This window comes from Indicator indicator, chromosome 13, assembly GCF_027791375.1.
Source record: "Indicator indicator isolate 239-I01 chromosome 13, UM_Iind_1.1, whole genome shotgun sequence".
In the NCBI taxonomy this organism is placed as follows: domain Eukaryota; kingdom Metazoa; phylum Chordata; class Aves; order Piciformes; family Indicatoridae; genus Indicator; species Indicator indicator.
The window spans coordinates 25,815,571-25,834,186 of record NC_072022.1 but is presented as its reverse complement, the minus strand read 5'-3'; positions in this window follow the sequence as shown (position 1 = coordinate 25,834,186).

The window sequence follows — 18,616 nt, the reverse complement described above, 5'->3', positions numbered from 1 at the left end:
TCCCATATGCACAATGAGTCAATTCCAGAGGCAAAAGTGGCAAGAGCAAATATCTGCTATAAAGGCTTCTTTATATAAAAAACATTCAATTGCTACTATCTGTGCAATAGCCTCTAAATAATTAGGAGAAGGAAAAGAGAGTAATGCAATAGGACATTGCAGCAGTCAATACTAACACAAAGTCATTATTTACCAGCAATGGCACAGGTTGCACGGGGTTTTTCTCACGAGGTATGTACAAAAGAAGAGAAGGGCACTATCTTAAGCAGTCTTCTTGCCAAAATATTCAACAAATACTAAGGTTTTTCACTAGCAGTCAGTGGAGTGAACAGGCCAAAGCACGCTTGTAAGAAAAAGAAAAGTAATCAAAATACTATTGCAGCTTACAAGAAACCATAAGACAAACCAGAGCCTTTTGTTCTTATAATAGCAATTATTTATTCAACAACTTCAGATAAGAATTGAGAACACAATTGTTCAGGGGAAGTCAAAACGTTCCCATTCACCCGTTTCTTTAGTCAATGCATTGGGGGAAAAGCACAGCCTGCATCACAGATAAACTGTGTTGCATTTACCACTTGCCCTTACCTCACTTCCTTCTGACAACAAATCTAGGGTGAGCAGATAAGATTATAACCCATCTGCTCCATTTTAGAGTGACAGGTGTATACCTTTCCAAAGCCAAAATGCAAAAGCTCTCACTCAGCTCAAAGGCTGCCAGGGCTATGTTTATGATAACTTCCTCTCCAACAAGGATACAGAGAACATTTCAGCTGCCCTGTAAAATCCTGGGGTTTAACCCTAAAAGAGCATAATGAGCTAAACATGAAAGTGCACAAAGCGTTGAACACATTTGGGGGATAAATCAGTCGATTATCTGTAACATCAGAAAAGGCTCTCTGCAGCCTGGTAAGCAGTATCCTTCAGTTTTTTGGTACCTCCTGGAAACAAGCTGAAACCAGGATCTTAAAACCCATTAGAGACTGCAAGTTTGGGCTCAAAGAGTCCTCTGCTAAGATTAGAAGAGTGGGTAGGGAACATAATATTTGGCCAATTTAAAGCAGTTGACAAGTTAGAGCTGGGTGGGGGAAACGTTTCAGATTGGGATGCTGCTGCCAGTATTTCTACTGGCTCCAGAGAGACTCACATCATGGCTTTCAATCCAAATTTCTGAGAGATCCTCCAGAAGATAATCACATTGCCTAGTCTCAGTCAAATACGTGCAGGAAGGTAGACAAGAAGCATTTGTCTGATGTCTTGACTCAGGACCTTAGCGACAGCCAAAGAGAATGAGAAAGAAAATCTGTTTGGATGAAAAAATACTTGGAGAAAGAAAATCTCTTTGGATGAACAAATCTTCACTCTGTTTAGGTGAGGAACAAATTGTGCTACTGTTTCGTTCTTCCTTTGCCGTTAACTCTGTTATCATATTTCTGGCAGTATTTCTCTTTTCAACCTGCTTGCCATATGTGCATAGGCTCTCTGTGCTACTAATTGCTCCTTTTTGACAATATCATCTATACATGCACACCATATTGCCATTTTTATCACTCTAAGCCTATTAATGGCCAGACTTATAGTTCCCAAAGGAATTAATATTAACCAGCTCTCTAAATATTGTTCATGTCTTTCAAAAACTCTGGTCTTGTAGAGCCTGACTCTGGTTGTATGTAATTGGGCTGCTGTATTTCATCCTCTGGGGCCTGGAGTCTTAACTTTTGAAAGCGTAGCTCAACAAAATTTATGAGAGCAATATTAATACCCAGGAAAGGCAAAAAACTTAGGAAAAGTAAATAGCTCTTTGGTCGTAGCTGTTTGCTTACCTAGGGTCAAAATCTGCCCTCAGATATACATGTGCAAGTTCAGCGAGTCCCACACATACAGATTTCTGTGGAAAGAATTTGGCCTTAGATGACTTCAGAGGTTTCTTTGTCAGTCCCATTTCCCAGAGAACGCTGAACACTCCTACGTGGATACACCAAGTTATGCTTTTCTGCTAGAAAGAAAACACTTGTAAGGAGATACTCGTTTACCAGTGCTCCCAGAACAGGACAGAATTTTGACTAGGAATTTTATACCCCTAGTTAGGCTTAAAAAAATAAATGGTATTAACATGCCACTCAACAAACTGTCCCCATGCTGCTGGGAACTGTGCAAAGCAGATAACAAATGTGCAGCAAATGAGAACAGTCATGTGAGTCACTGTAATTTCCAACAAGACCACCAGTCTTTTAGGAAGAAAAACACTCCGTGTCATTTTGGGCTCCCCAGTTCAAGAGGGACAGGGATCTGCTTGAAAGAGTCCAATAGAGAGCTACCAGGAGGATTAAGGGACTGGAGCACATGCCCTGTGAGGAGAGGCTGAGAAACCTGGGGCTTTTTAGTCTAGAGAAGAGAAGACTAAGAGGGGAGTTAATAAATGTTTATAAATATCTGAGGGCTGGGTGTCAAGAGGGAGGGGACAGGCTCTGCTCAGTTGCACCCTGGGATAGGACAAGGGATAATGGATAGAAACTACAGCACAGGAGGTTCCACCTCAACATGAGGAGGAACTTCTTCACTGGGAGGGTCACAGAGCACTGGAACAGGCTGCCCAGAGGACTTGTGGAGTCATCTTCTCTGGAGACTTTCAAGCCCCATCTGGATGTGTTCCTATGTGACCTGTGCTAGATTCTATGGTCCTGCTCTGGCAGGGGGGGTGGACTTGATGATCTTTGGAGGTCCCTTCCAACCCCTAACATCCTGTGATCCTGTGATCCATCCCAATAGATGACTGTGTTCCCTGTAGAAGAAACATGAAATCAACACAAGTGTTTTAAGCTAAGTTCATCCTGTACCTCTGTATTGGAATGCAAAGGAGAAGGATTTAAGTTGTCACACATGTCGTTAGAGATCCTTATGGTGAATGTAGATGGGTGTTGCATGTTGGCTTTGCAAACCCCAACTTGGGCACCTAAGGAGGGTCTGAAGGAGAGGGGCCACTTTGCTCCAAGGAGTAGATTTCTTCTGTATAGCTAGAGGAAAGCTACTACCGGAGCCAGATGCTTAATGATTAGATGTTGAAGACCTCAAAGTTGCAGCACCTGAATCTTTCTGCAGTGCTGGATTTAAGCCAAAGACCACCTGGTGATCTTTTGCAATTTTTAGCTCTTTTTTTCATAGTGTTATAAGAAGGCTTGTATTGGGATGCACCTTTAAAGGTCGTCTAGTCCAGCCCCTCTGTCAATGCCCTTAATCAGCATAAATATCATTTTTCTAGGAAGCCTCTGAGTAGACATAGCTTGGCATCAAAATCTCGATCTCTCTCATCAAGCACACACTGTTTGACTCCAGGTCACACCTTTTCTGAGGGTGGTTAGAAAGCTAGGCAAACACTGGGAGGTTGAAATTTAATCTAGAAAGGATGCAAGTGTAGACAAGATAAAGCATTTTCAAGACTACTAATCCTAGGAACTAAAGCACTGATTTGTGTTTCCCTTCTGTCCAACTAACAGTTGGGTTTCCTCTCCTTTTCTGACCAGGACATGAGTCCCTTTCTCAGGGGCCTGACTTAACAGAAGACAACTAGAAGACAAATTCCAGGAGTTATGTCAGTGTGGAGTGTGGCTTATCATGAAAGCAAGGAAGCAGTTAAGGAAGGGAAAGAAGGCCTCTCATTTCTTTCATGTGGAGCTTAGTTATTGTAATGGTTCTCTACACCATTATGAGGTGTGCCAATTCTTTCTTCTGGTAATTGGTTAATGTCCTGTGTTAAAAAATGGACCTCATTGTCTTAAGTTTTTCTGAAGAAAGGGATGACTGGAGCAAAGGAAGGGTGACATAATTTTTCCTTGTATTTTTTTCTTCTCATCTCATGAGGATACCACAAACTTGTTGAATCTTTGAAACTCAAACAGGACAAAAGTCATCTCAAAACAGCAGCAAGGCTGGAAGTAGCCATTTTAAATTAACTGATGTCTTGTCCAGCATTGAGTTTTGTTCTGGTTTGTATTAAGAAAACCAAACTAAACCAAAAAACAGATAGGAAAGCTTTGCACATACAATTACAGATCCCTAAGGAATAAAACAGAAGCCTGAAGCAAGTGTGTGCCTTGCTGGCTCAAGCTGGTGTTAGGAAAGTATACTGAAATGAGAATCAAATGGAAATTATTGTTTTCTGATGCAACAATGTCCACATGTGGAACAGACAGCTTGACTGATCTGATCATGTAGACAAGACTGATTTTGGGTGTAAACACAAAGAGGTGGGGAAGATGATCTGATGCTGATTCATGCTAGGGAAATAAAACTAGAATTACTGGCAAGAGAAAAGGATCTGACTCTGACTTGTCCCATCCTGATGGAAAAGCTCAAAATTCACAGCTGTCAATACCTATCTGAGCCCAACATTGAATCAGCTTCAATTAACCTCAGACTGCACCACCACAGCCATCACTGGAGCCTGATCTGAGCAGTGCCTGCTCAGCCCATCTCCTGTCCCAGGTCTATGCCAGGGAATGAAATTTCAGCCTCATTTTAATGCTGTGGAGGCTGGTATGGGTCCACTTGGGTGTGTGGTCTGGCTGGCGTGCAGGCTGCTCACTTTCATCCACGCTGAACCTTTCACTTGACTTTTGACCTTTCACTTGGCACTGTCCTGACATTTCCTTGGTTTCACAAATTTTAGCCTCTCACTTGACCTGTGAACTGTGACCTTTCACTTGACCTCTGATCTCATAAATTCTGGAAGCTCATACATGTAATCGTGGAACAAATAAACAAAGCAGCCACGAGACACTGCTGCTGAATGAAGCCCAAGGGGCCAGGGAGCAGGAGCCCAGCCCTGGTATCGTGCCTCACCCTGTGGATATGTCCTTTTGTTCCAGCCAGGACTGGTATCTAATGGCTGTGAAGTGCATTGTGCTCTGCTCTGTGTGACCATACACCCGCACTGGTGTGTCATGTTGCAGCCATGGAAAAGGGATGTGAGATCCCACAGCCTCCAACTTTGCAGCTCAGCAGATCCTCATCCACAAACTTGTGCAAATTAATCTGACCTCTAAAGTCCTTGGGAGAGTCTTATCAAACAAAATCACCCAAATGAGTGGAAGCCTGTTAGTGAAGGCATTGGATCCTCACCATGAGAGGAATTAAACCTTACTTGAGCCCTTTTCGCCCTTCTTGTCAATGCTAATCCTAAAGGCTTCAAACGCAAAGCAACATTCAGCCCTCAATGCAGTGTGACAGCACACGATAAGGAATCTGGTGGTAAGTCAGCTGGGTGAGATAATGTTCTCAGCTGTAGACAGGTCTGCCTTTGCTGAATCCACAGCAGGGTTTGCACATACAATGGCAGAAACAGTGGCAAAGATTACAACTTCTTGCAAAAATAAGTTAATTTCACATATGAAGCCACGGTCAAAGTGAAATGTCACAGTCAGTGGTAGTTCCACATAAGGGCAAGATCTTCAGAGAAGCTTCAAGCACATACAGAAGTAACCTAATGGTCTGGTCATTTGTTTTGTCTCATACTCCCCATTCTATTCATCAATCTTCAGGTGAAAAATTACATTGTATGTACAACTCAGAACACTGCCAACCCAGAGCAAACCCCTCACTACCTGTGTTCTCCTCCTCTTCTTGGAAGAGGGAAAGAGAGGTCAGACAAAAAACATAAAACAGATTCAAGGGCATGTCCACAGCTGGTGTCTTGAAAGCAAAGCAGCTTCTCTTTCGTATTGCAGCCACCCAAACCAGCGCAACTGGCAAAAGCAGCTCACATGTAGAGTGTAATTGTACATGAAGAGGAAGCAAGGTGACATGGGAGATAGACAGAAGCAGTCCCAATCTGCCAAGCCATCACAGAGGAGATCTCTAACAAAAAGGAGCTGGGGGACCACTGATTTACTCTGACACATAATGTAATGAACCAGTGCAGGCTGTCACTTTACTTGAATTCACTGTGATTTTACATTTTGGAAGCAAACTATTTTAAATTCATGGAAAGAAGGACTATGCAGAGAAAACCTCTGGACAGAGAGGGCAGTCAAATCTTTGTGTTCCTTCAATTATAGTAAAAGATTTCAAAGTTTAAGATGAAATTTTTCACATCACATGGAACAAAGGCCTCATTGACAAGGGAAGTGCTCCTCACTTGTAGATGAGCAGGTTTTGTGTGATGTTAATAAAATCCCTTTACAAAGTAATAAATATATGTGTTACATCTCCAACAATTCACTTTCTTCTTATTTAGCCTCTTTTAGAAAATGTCAAGAATTTTCTGTTTGTTCAGGAAGATCTGGTGGGGCTTTTCTCATTTATATAAGCTTGCGGTATAAGCTTACTGCACACTTGGCTTTGCAAATTGATGCTGAGGATTATGCAGCACTTGTGTTTATTCCAAGGCTTCTGTTACATGATTTTCAGTTGTCTTCCAGCTTGTCTGGAAATGTCAAGAAGTTATTGGAAGGAAAAGGCAAGTAGTATGAGTTGAAGGAAAGGTAGTAATGGATTTTGCTATAGGGAAATCTTCCCACTGTGCTTGTTAAATGCTTTCATCAGTGATTTTATCACAGAAAGTAGAGGTGTGTAAACAAAAGAGGTAGAAAGGGTTTGACGTTTCATAATACAAATAATAAGTTATCTGTTACAAACCTGAAACTTGTCCTTCATCCTTTAGGTATGACAAAGTGGTGATTAGGGATGACTACATGGTATCAACGAGGCACACCTTGATAAGGGCCAAAGTGTATCTCGGATGAACGAATCCAGGAGATTATTCACTCTATTACACAACACATTGCTGGGACCTGAGGGACACTACATGCAACTGAGTCACCCCCATTGAATAAAATTCAGACTGGTACAGGTTACAATGGGGTTACTTGGACAGACAGTGTGTGAGAGGGAACCAGAGGAATCTGGATTGTTTAGTTTATGAAAACAGAAGAACCTGGTAATTCTTATGCAGCTCTGCTTCCCACCAGCCTCAGTGGGAATCAAGGCCGTTGGCTTCCTGACATTACTGTAGGTTTTGTCCTAGAATACAATGGGAGCAGAATCAGATCTTGAAGAAGAAAAAAAAAGAATTGGACCCAGAGGAGCCAGGGCTGGGAAAGCCCTAGCAGGTTCTGGTTTGAATTGAGCAGGGCTATAAAAAGCCAATAAAATTCATATTGAAATATGAGCTGAAAGAAGCATGTATCACTGAATTCTGTTGGTCAGACAATTAATTGAGTTTAAGCACTGGATGTATGTAATTTTTAAGCACACTTTAATTAAGCTTGGGTAAGTCTACATTGTTTTCCTGTGATAAAACTGGTTTCTTAAACATCATCTTTCCTATAGAAGCAGAGTAATAAAGAGCTGAAGCAACTTTTTCCCACGCTTTGGGTTTAGAAGCTCTTTCACTGCAGTGTCAAAAGACTGGAATCCCATTTCCTGCTCCCGATTTCAATGACCAGCCTAGAAGTGTTTTACTGTCTATATATTTATCAAGCAGAAAGTAAATTATTTTGTTAGACATGTCATTCTATTACCAAGATAAATCTCAGAAGTTAACTTTTATGGAAACCAAGAGGACAACCTAAGAAGGCCTATTTAAAGCCTGTTAGCACCTGAGTCCTGTTTGCCTTTTTAAAACTTCCTGACTATACTCAAAATTCACTTTCATCCAAAACCAAATAAAGCACCACTGGCTGGTCCTCCTGTGCTCAGAGCAATTAGAATCTAACAGCTATGATACAAATCTGAATTCCATTTGCTCCCAGTATTAGTTCTTTTTGCATAAACATTCCCATACACCTCTCACAACCTATGAAGATGTCACACTGAGGTCATCTGCAGCAATACTTCATGCAGAATGGGCAAGTACAGCTTTTAGACATAGTACACAAGGCCACAGACTGGAACAATACTGGGAAGCCAGGGTCTAAAGCCTAATGGGAATGTTGATTGGCAGAAAGTAACCATGAGATTTAGAAAATGCATCCATGTGCTTACATCCCACCATGATAATGTGTCTCTCCTAAGGAGGGAGGTGGTCACTAATGATACAGCTATCAGCAGAGGGCAGATGTCTTCCTGAAGCAGGAATGGTGGCAGGAGCATGCCAGAGATCTAGGCATACAGGGAGCAGCCAAAACTCAGATAACACATTCTCAATGCAATTTAAGCAGCAATTTCTGACTTTGAAAACACTAAGCATCTCTTTTGTAGCAAGCAGGAACACAAAGTGATTCAACTAGGGAAGTTTAATCATTCAAGGATAATCATTCAAGGGTATTTCCTGGGACAATCTGAGTACACAGATATCTGGCAGTTTTCTTATCTATCATCTGCTGTACTTTCAGCTCCACTTTCCCTTGTGATTAGAGGTCCAGATGTAGGCAGAACCATGCTAGGAGGCAGTGAGGTCTTGGGAATGGGTGTGCAGAAGCAGAGAAGCACACACAGTGTGGGGCCCAGCCTGGACGCTCAGGATATGCATGTACATGGATCCCACTTGCAACTGGTAGGTCACAGGAGTGATCATTTGCTCACGGCAGATGGCATTTGGGATCACCCATGCATTCTCTGAGCTGCCCTGCACAGGATCCTTGTTTGCTGGGTCCCACTCACCACATGCCAGGTCTGCTCCTGGTCCCCCCACCCCCAGGCCTGGTCCCTGCAAGCTCAGCCCTCACTACCACACTGACATAAAGTACAAATAAGTTAATGAAACTGCAGTATTTTTGTCTGCCTAGACCTGGACTATTTCAGCCACGAGCAATGTGAGCAACCACAGGTGTTGCACTAAATAAAGTCATAGAAAATGTCTCCATTGTAACAGTGGAAGCCCTGTTTCAAAACCCCTTTCTGCTTTTTATTAATACTTGGATTCCTTTCTATCAGCAGTCACGACAGCATTTACCTTATTTTTCAGCAAAAGTGTTTTGCTAAGAAAAGATCTACTAAAAGTGACTACTGCTTTTCAGTCGACTTGTACTTGAGCAAGCTTTCAATCTTTTCACAGAAGGGGAGAACATAAACTTGTGATTCAGAAAAGAGAGGAAACCAGGGGTTACAAAGGTTGGGAGGCCAAGTAGTATGAAACAGACCCCCTCCGTCAAGTAAAAAACTTGGCAGGATAACTAGAAACAGACCAGCCCTAAATCCAAGAGTTCATGAGCAGTAACATAATTAGCTGGAATAAAACTAATATTCTAGTGTTAAATTTCACCTCAACACAGAGCAGCAGTTATTAGGGAGAGACTGGTGAGAATGAGGAAAGATGTGTTTCATTTCAGAAATTTACACGGAGTGAGAAAGCACACAGAGGAATATTTCCTAAAAAGCCTGTTTGGATGCTCCCAGTGACTGCGGTCACCCTGCTCCAAGGTGAATGCATTGATCAGCTTGGCCTACAGTGTCTCACAAAGCCCAGTCCACTGAAATCCTGAAACATTTGTTCCTGGGAAAAGAACCACAAATACACTGGAAAAAATGTTGAACAGGAAATGTTTGACCACTGCTACATCACAAGATATCAAAAGAATTTCACGTTGGCTACTTCCTTCGCTGGGGGAGGCAAGGGGTGCTCGGCTCAAAAATAAAATGGCCTCAGAGGCCCTACCAAATCCCCCCGAAAAAAGCTGAGCTTTCAGCAGTAGTAAACACACTTTCTCCTTTCCTTAATTAGCAAAGTAGGGGCAAAACCTTTGACGCCAATGCACATGGCGACTATCAATGCTGAGAGAGGAGACAAACAGCATTAGCGATCTGAGGATAGCATGCAGGAAATTCCATCCATCTGATGAGCTGTTGGCTTAATAAGCAGCTCTTCACATGGCAGCGGCCAGCAAAAGGCTGTTTTCTCTTTAAGAGATTTCCTGGAAAGGCAGGAGGAAAAGCAAGGCAGGGGGAAAGGAAAAGCAAGGGAAAGGCAAAGCATTAGGAAAGGCAAGGCAGGTAAAGGCAAAGATGCCCTCGGGCATGGCAGAAGACAGTTTGGCACAGAAGCAAGCAGCAAACCTGTTGCTTTCTGGAGACAGACAGGAGTGTGTCTGCCTCCCGAGACATAAAGCATTACAAATTCCTAGCCGCTCGCAGCCTTGTCGCGGCCTCGCCTCGGGCAAGCTGCGTATGGTTTCTTTTTGAACAAGCTATCTTTTAACACTCGCAACCGGGATGATTTAACAGAAAGAGAGCGTCTCAATTTTTGCGAGCGACATCCCCCCTAGACTCTACCCAAACAAAGCTACTAATGTGTGGTCATTTTCTTGGCAGCGCGGCTGCGTGCTGATAACACCGCTGCCTGCTATTCTCCCAGGAGCTGGGCTGCTGGAAGACTGCTCCGTACCTCATCCCCTGATGCTTCTGATGCGGGTGATCCTCCGACTGCACGGCGCCAACCACAACATGCTACCCACCGTGAGAGAGCAGGACACAGGCTGCTCTAGTCAGGAGTTATCGTCTATCATACTGATTGACGAAACCAAGAGTGAGCAGAAAAAATAAACACGAACAGAGGCTGCAGTGTATGGGGCAGTCAGCTGGGAGTTTTAGTATTTGGCCTTGGTGATCCTACTCTCATGGTAGGTTATCTTTTCCTTGTGCTATCATTTATCATAACTTTGAGGGCCAGAGGGAGAAACAAACCTACAATTTTTCTATTGGTTACATTCATTAAACTCTTCTTTTTTTAGCACCACTTCCTTTGCCCCTAATAACAATCCCACCCCCTCGATCTGTATTCCCTAAAGGACAGTGAAATCAAATCTAAGTACAGTCCTCCCCTTTTACTCCTATTACAGCAATAGACCATTGCAAGCAATTAACCTCTGTTATTCCATCAGACCTGGGACTCAGCCGCACGCTCGCCTGGCGGTGCCTCTCCACAGCCTGCCTTAACTCCCTGCTCGGCTTCCTCCATCCCGGCCCCTAACGTTATTTGGGCATAGATGTTGGGTTTGTCGCTACCATCTCCTTTTTAAACAACGCCAGTTGACTTCTGCAGCTCTGTATTGGGCTTGACAGCTACCATAAAGCACTCCCTGAAGTGTCAGTAACAAAGATGATTTGTATGGGGCTTGCAGTCGTCCCCTCTTCTAATAGCTTTCTCATTCCAGCTCAGAAACACTGAGCAGAGAGCAGCTGCTTAAAGCTGATACAAGCATTTCTTCTCTCAGCAGGCCATTCTTGCATAACCATTTATTTTGCAGAGTTTTAAAGTGCCTGAAGGATTTAATTATGTACATAGACAACCCCTATAAACTCTATTCTAGGCTTTTTATTGACTTTTGTGCTGGGCAGCTCTTAGGCATTTCAATTAAGTGTTTTTATAAGAAAAGCAACAATATAGTAAAAGAAATATATTCTTTATAGATAGTTCCAAACGGTTTGTGCTGATTGAATAAAGTTTATTTAATTGACGAGGATTTAGGATATCTTATGCTACAGCTTGGAACACACGTCCACATGTTTGGACCATGGATCTGTTTCAAGGGGCCTGCCAGGACCACTTAGGTACCAGGGGAAAACGGCTTGGATCTGATTACTTAATCCTAATAACGTGTTGTGAAACTTTAGGAGACTACCTGTCATTTAGTGGCGTGGTCAAAACTGAGGCGGTAAATAGCTGAGAGTCAAAAGTTTGGCTTTGTTTTGGTCAGGACTTTAGGGAGCCTGGAGTGGGATAGAAGAAACGTTCCCAAATTTTCCGGAAAGGTCGACGTTGCCTCTATCTGCTGTCTCAACTATTTACAAGGCTTCTGCAAACCTGCCTTCATTATGGCATTGGATATTTCAGTCCCAGCAGGTGGTCAACAGGAGAGCAGGCCTGTTTGCAAAATATGTAATACCCTTTTCATATACTTTAACCAGAAATGTGCACCTCAACAGCCCTCCTAACCCTTCTAATTTCCCTTTCTCCTCTTAATCTGCTCTGTGAGCCATGAGCATGCATTAAAATCTCCCTAAAACATTTCACCCAGAGGCAATGTAATTCCGCAACAAGCAACCAACATTTCACAGCTCTGGAGTAATAGATTAATTTGAACCTAATGTTGCCCGTCGTTTACTGCTCCAAATGTTCTGGTGTAGACATAGCCCCGAGGCGCAGCGCTGTGGCATGCGCGGCTCCTGGAACCAAAGCTACAGTTGGCTTCACATCTGTGCATCACATTTGCCATGTGCCTCATTATCCCGCGCCCCACTGTGCCTACCTGTCCCAATCAGCTTCTCAGCCACAGGCTATCCAATTTTTTTTTTCCCCCAACTAAGGATCTTTGTTCTCCTTCTCACTTACTAAATTTTTGCGAGACCTCTGCACCCAAGCAGTAGGGATTCTGCGCATGTGAACCTCCGAGCTTCTCTAGGTTCTTAATTCTCCATTAGGAACAGGAAAATTACAACATTAAGTCCCCGACATGTCACTGCATAAATTGTACCGTTTGCAGAATCTAATATAAAGTCGGTGACTAAGCACATAAGCATGTAATAAAGAACCAAGTTGTTTGTTTTGACTTTAACAAGTTTGGTCTGCATCAATTATCTGTAAGTAAAGAAAGAGTAATTTCCAATCCCAGATAAAAACCCTTGTCACAGAAAAAGATTATTGCATCCAAAATCAAAACCAACTGTTCCCAAAAGTTTAAGGAGCCAGCCTTTTAAAATTCATTGATACGTGAACAAAAATACATATATTTGTGTGTTCACATGAAAATAAAATCAACTTTTAACAGCATTTAAAGCTCTGCGTTTAATTCTCTATTTATAGTAACATGTGCAAAAAAGGCACAGTGCCTTTATCTTGAGCCACTATAGAGTAAAGAAGAGAAAGTAAAATGCACTCTTGAGCAGGAGCAGGGAATTATCTCAAACCAAACATATCAGTCTCTGAAACCCAACAGCTCATCACTGCATTAAAAGGTTACATTGTTTTTGCTCCAGCGTACGAAGCACTTGAGTTTGCTTTAAGTTTATAGCTTTTGGACTTATTCCAATGAGCAGAAATTAAAAATGCTTTTGGTCTAACAGCACAACGTTCATCCTCTTCAGAAGATGCAGAGGACTGGAGTCTAATGGACATTATGGTCTGCTTCCTTCCAGCAGCATGAAGAGATCTTGATGTAGGTAAACCCCACATTTCTCCCTACTTACAACCCCTTCATGCTGGAAGGGGACCATGACACGACTGACAGCCCTACTTCCAAGTACTATTAAATAGAATAAACACTTGTGGCATAACTGAATTTCTTTTCCTATAAGACCCGGAGGTCCTTTGCTGCAAAATTCTCCTAGCATCATTTTTAATAGCGATTTTTAGGTGCCCTTCCTGAGTAGCTGTCAACTCTGCCACCAGTCTTACCTGCTGCAGTTCACGAACTATATTAGATTTCTGCACGTAATTCCAACACGCACATACACTCTCTCCTAACACATTTCATTACATGCTTGAATTAATTTATTCTATATGGAATTTGTTACCTTTACAATAAGGAAAAAAAAGAAAAGAAGAAAAAAGAAAAAAAGAAAGTAACTATTCATTATTGAGAGCAGACAGATGGAACATGTTCAATTTAAGACATCAATAAGAAAGGGGGGGTGGAATCTTATAATCTGTGTGGCACAACCTATTCCATCTGGTACTTCCAACTTGTCTGCCAAGACTTTTTTTCCTATATAAAAGCGAACATTTAGCTTTAGAGTTAACAAAATGTTCTTGGACGTTAAGACTCTGCATCTGATTTATAGATAGCAAGCAACAACACACACTTAACATACAATATTTTGAAAGCATGATCTGTTTCATAAGGTAAAGGTTCTGGGCTTGACCTAGGACAAAACAAAACCACCACCAAAAAAAACCAAAAAAAAGCACAAACTCCAGGAAATTGTGTTTATCTGAAAGTGTTATCTAGGCAGTCAGAACAGAAGCTGCAGCTTTTGCTTTAATGAACCATGAAAGTGATTCAGCAAACTGCTTTGCTCTCTTAAAAACAAATATTAAGCAACATCAATACTAAATTATACAACAAAAAAAATACATTAGTGATCTCTCAACAGGAAGAAAGACCCTTTTTGGCACAATCCCACCAACATCCAACATCTAAAAGATAATGCCAAAGCTGTTACGTTTTGGCATGTGTCAAAATCAATTTTAATTGTTGGTTTAAAGGCTACTCAATTAATTGCAATTTACTTCCAATGAACGTTCAGATAATGGAGCCCAAGCAATCATTTTTTTTGTAACACAACTACAATCCAGGAGTGTTTAATCAAAGGTGGGCTTTTTCTACTGTCTTTTTGACAGAGCACTAAACATACATTTTCCATATGCTTCATTTCCATTCTTGAAGTGTGTTCCCTAATTCCTGTGGTGCTTTGCATTAAGCTGTCTCATTATACCAAAGACATTATGTCACTTCTCTGTTTATGAGCACGCTGGCCCTCGGCCCTACCAATAACATCCCACCACAAACACCCATTTCTGGCAACCAGCCTAATGATGAAAAAGATTGTTTCAACCCAAAAGCAAAGAGGAATCCAATTATCCACCTAAATATTACAGGCACAGAGGAGCAAGGTAATTTGGTATAATGATGTACCAAGGGTTCACATCTATCTTTTAAATCTCAGGGATGGATTAGGTGGGTTCAGATCAGTGGTCAGAGAAATGAGTGGTCCTGGGTCTCACGTGGGGGCACCTGGTATAGAAAAGTAAACCAACAAGCATCTGCCTCGTGTGTCAAATTGACTGCCTATTACCTATTGTATCTCTAGTGCAGAAAGAAAAGTGGATTTCATACCAATTTTATGGGATTTGGTTGCAAACGTGTAATATTTTCTTGCTGTGAGTCCCACTGACTGTTCTTGTGGTTTACAGAGTAAACTATCTGCAGAGCTATGAGTTCCTCTGTGCACGGACCATGAGAGAACACAGTTTGTGCCAGCTGTAGGACCTCTGATCCTGTCACAACCAGAGGGCTAAAACATTATTTTCTGTGTAAAACTGGAGTGTGATTATTTCAGTGGAGATACTCAGGATTTCTGTAAACATGAAAGAGATCAGCCTCACAAGGGTTGTGTGGGGTGTTGATGAGAGAAGCTTTACTACTCAGGTGCTGGGGCACAGCAGCAGGTCACTACAGTCCTCATCCTGCAGCATCCCAGCCCCTGAGGAGGTGGGTAGGAAGCATGCATAGGAGAAAAAGGCCAAAGAATAATTGTAAGGATGTTTGAAAATTAATATTTTTTCCCCCTTTTCTCACAGCTGATTTTTTTTATTCCTTCATTCCAACTTCTCAAGCGGAGTTTACTTTAAGGCCAAAAGCACTGCAGGATCTTTTTCCCTCACTAAAGTCGATGTACACGGGAAGACATTTCATTCCTCCTGACATACACAACCTGCAGATGATTAAAGCCAAGCTGGGGCAGAATTAACCATTCTGCTCACAAAACCCTATCTGTTATGGGGGGTGTGGGTCCGGGAGCGTGTGGAGGGGCAGGAGGGCCATGGCCCCGCAGCCCGCTCCCCTGGGTCAGGGCGTGCTGGGAGGGGAAATAAGCTACAGAGCAGACAATTTTCAGCTTGACTGGTTTTACTTTCTCTACCAGGCCTCACGAAAACAAACTGACAAAACAAAGGACACAAAATTAATGACCCATGCCTTCTGTCAATTGACTCTTAGTAACAGTGGCTAGTTCACCTTAATTTTATTTTTATTCTTTTTTTTCTTCACTTCGAGCGAGTCGCCGTAGGCAGCGGTTAAGGTTCATTTAAAAGTCTTCAAAGGCATCACTTGGTTTTCATTAATTTGTTAACCGTAGTTTCTGCTCCTGACTAACAAACAATGCAAAAAAAAAAAGTTAATTCAAATCACAGAAAAAAAACGCAACCAGCCCCTCTGAATCACTGCAGATGTTTTTCCCGTCACATTCATAGACAATGCCATATCTATATTCTGGGGAAAGACAGCCTCCTCAGGAACTTGCCATCTCCTCCAAACATTTCACCCTTTTGATTTCCTTTTGGAACACCATTATTTATGAGGCTGAAGTTTCACTTGACAGCTCAGCAGCAAGCATAGTTACAACAAACCTTTTCTAATGAAGCACCTACGTTATTTCTGAGCTGGTTTTACTGGCGCTTTCAGCAGAGGTGTATTTTATGCCCTAATGCTACCACTTCAAAAGTGCTAATATCTGGATGCCTCTTACACAGCACCGTGCTTCCCAAACCTTGCTGCAGTCACATGGTTTCCCTTTTATAGCTCCTGGCACCTGGGAGAAGGTGCCTGACATTCCCCCAGCCAGCATCATTCGAGTCCTTTAGCCCTGCATAGCTAAAAGCGCTCCACAACTTTTTAAATATTTACCCCATTATATAAATGTCCAATGAAGGGCACTTACATAAACGATAAGCACTTACAGCAAACACTTTTAGAGAGCAGGAGCTGTGGTATGCTGAAGAGATAAGGCCATTTCCTGAAAATCCTTATTCACAGAATTAATCCTTAATCAGGCAAATAGACTCCCTGATATCAACAGGATTTCTCATGTGAGCAAGCATGGCAGGACTGTGCTCTTAAAAAAACATAATCACCCAGGTTAGAAAAGACCTCTAAAGATCATCACGTTCAGCCATCAACCCAACACCACCATGCCCACCAAAAAATATCCCAAAGGGACATGTCTATGAGTTTTTTTAACACCTCCAGGGACAGTGAGTCCACCAGCATCCTGGGCAGCCTGTTCCAATGCCTGACCACTCTTTCAGCAAAGAATTTTTTCCCAATATCCGTACTAAACCTCCACTAGTGCAATCTGAGACCCTTTCCTCTTGTCCTGTTGCTAGTTACTTGGGAGAAGAGACCAGCCTCTACCTCACTACAACCTCCTTTCAGAGAGCTGTAGAGAACAATAAGGTCTCCCCCTCTGAAACCCATGAGACCTGCTATGGATTCTAGTGGGAGCAAAAGCTGTCCACTGGGCATGTCCTGACCAACAATGTCCACAGTGTACAATTCAGTATCCTCCTCTCTAAATAGTTATGTGTGCATGTGTATTAGACTCAGTACTCACCAAGAGACTCTTTTTGGTTTACAAAGTGCTGTGCTAAGTGACAATCCACATGCAGGATACTTAACGTGAATGTCACATGCTGAAATACATCCAATAGGAAAGAAAGTATCCAGTCAAGGAAAATAAAGAATATGAAGATGCTTCTTGCCACGGAAGGAGACCTCATGAAAGAAAACAACGTATTAAACAACTTCATCAGAAAGTTTTAGGTGTCTGGTGTAAAAACTAGAATGCTCTGGCAATTCCTCTGCAGCCTTACTAATAACCCCATGAAAGACAAAGAAATATTAAACTGATTTTATAGGTCAGGAGAATGAGCTGGAGAGGTGATATGTGTTGGAGCTGCTAGTCCCAGCCATCAGCAGAGCCACCCAAGCAGCAACTACACCAGGCTGGGACAGGGCCAGCTTCTGTGCAGGGGCAGGACCACAACTCTTGCTCCTACCTTTGAACTTGAAATTATACACGTGCGCTGAAGGGATATGAGAACCAGGATTGCTAACAATCTGTTTCCAGCCAGCCTAACTCACTACCCACTATCTATAAACTTCCTAGAAAGTTGCAGATATTCTAGAGCTGCTCATTTAGTGCCACTTTTCGTGCCGTCTGTCAGCATTTCCATTACAAACCTTTTGAAAGGGTTTATAACGCAGCCACAAAAAGGCACTTCAGACTGAAAGCTGGCACAGAGCTTCCCAGGCTGGGAGCAAACGACTTTGTCAAGCTAAACAAAATGTGGTTTATCTCCCTTCACATCCCAGGAAAGAGCCTGGGAGGTTTGCAAAATTAGCAGGAGCTTCTATTTTGCACAGAGCTGTACATTCTGTCTCTATAGGCTCAACATATAAGCTATACATTGCTGAAGAAATATTTTTGTTTCATTTAAATTACAAAAGCACACAAATGTGATCCCTCTCTGGCTATTTTGGATGAGTTAGGGAAATTTTGCCAGCCTCCCTCTGTTAGGGACTCAGCTGTTGGTGACAATTACTGAGGCAGGGGGGAAGCCAAAAAGACTTTTTTTATATAGTCTACCTATGACTGACCAGTTCAGCGAACAAACAATAACACAGTGGAGCTTCCTTTCATCTCTAAGACCCAAAGCACTTGAGAAAGGGGCACATTTGTAAGTAACTTTATTTTACAAGAACACTGGGGTTCCTTGAGGCTGCTTTACCCTTTGAATGGTAGGACAGGAAGAGGCTTAGAAGGGGATAGTTGCCACTGCCCTGGTTTCTGGAGTGCTACTCACTGCTCTGGCACAGCGGTGGACCTGACACTGCTCACAGCAGATGCACTGGATCAGCTGTGGCATGCAGTAGGGCACAACATGAAGTTTCAGTAAAAATCAGTAGAGAGGCAAAATTAGACAAGTTTAATGGACACAAAGTCCAGCCAGGGCTGAAATGAAAGAGACCACCTCTCTCTTGGATCTCAAGATCCAAGAGTAGTATCTCAAAGGAAGGGTCACTGCACCCTCACCTCATCCCTAAGTCATTTTACTCAGCACCTGCTTCTGGTGCTGCCTGAGATACGGGAATGGTCATGAGTTGAGCCTTTTCTTATGTCTTTA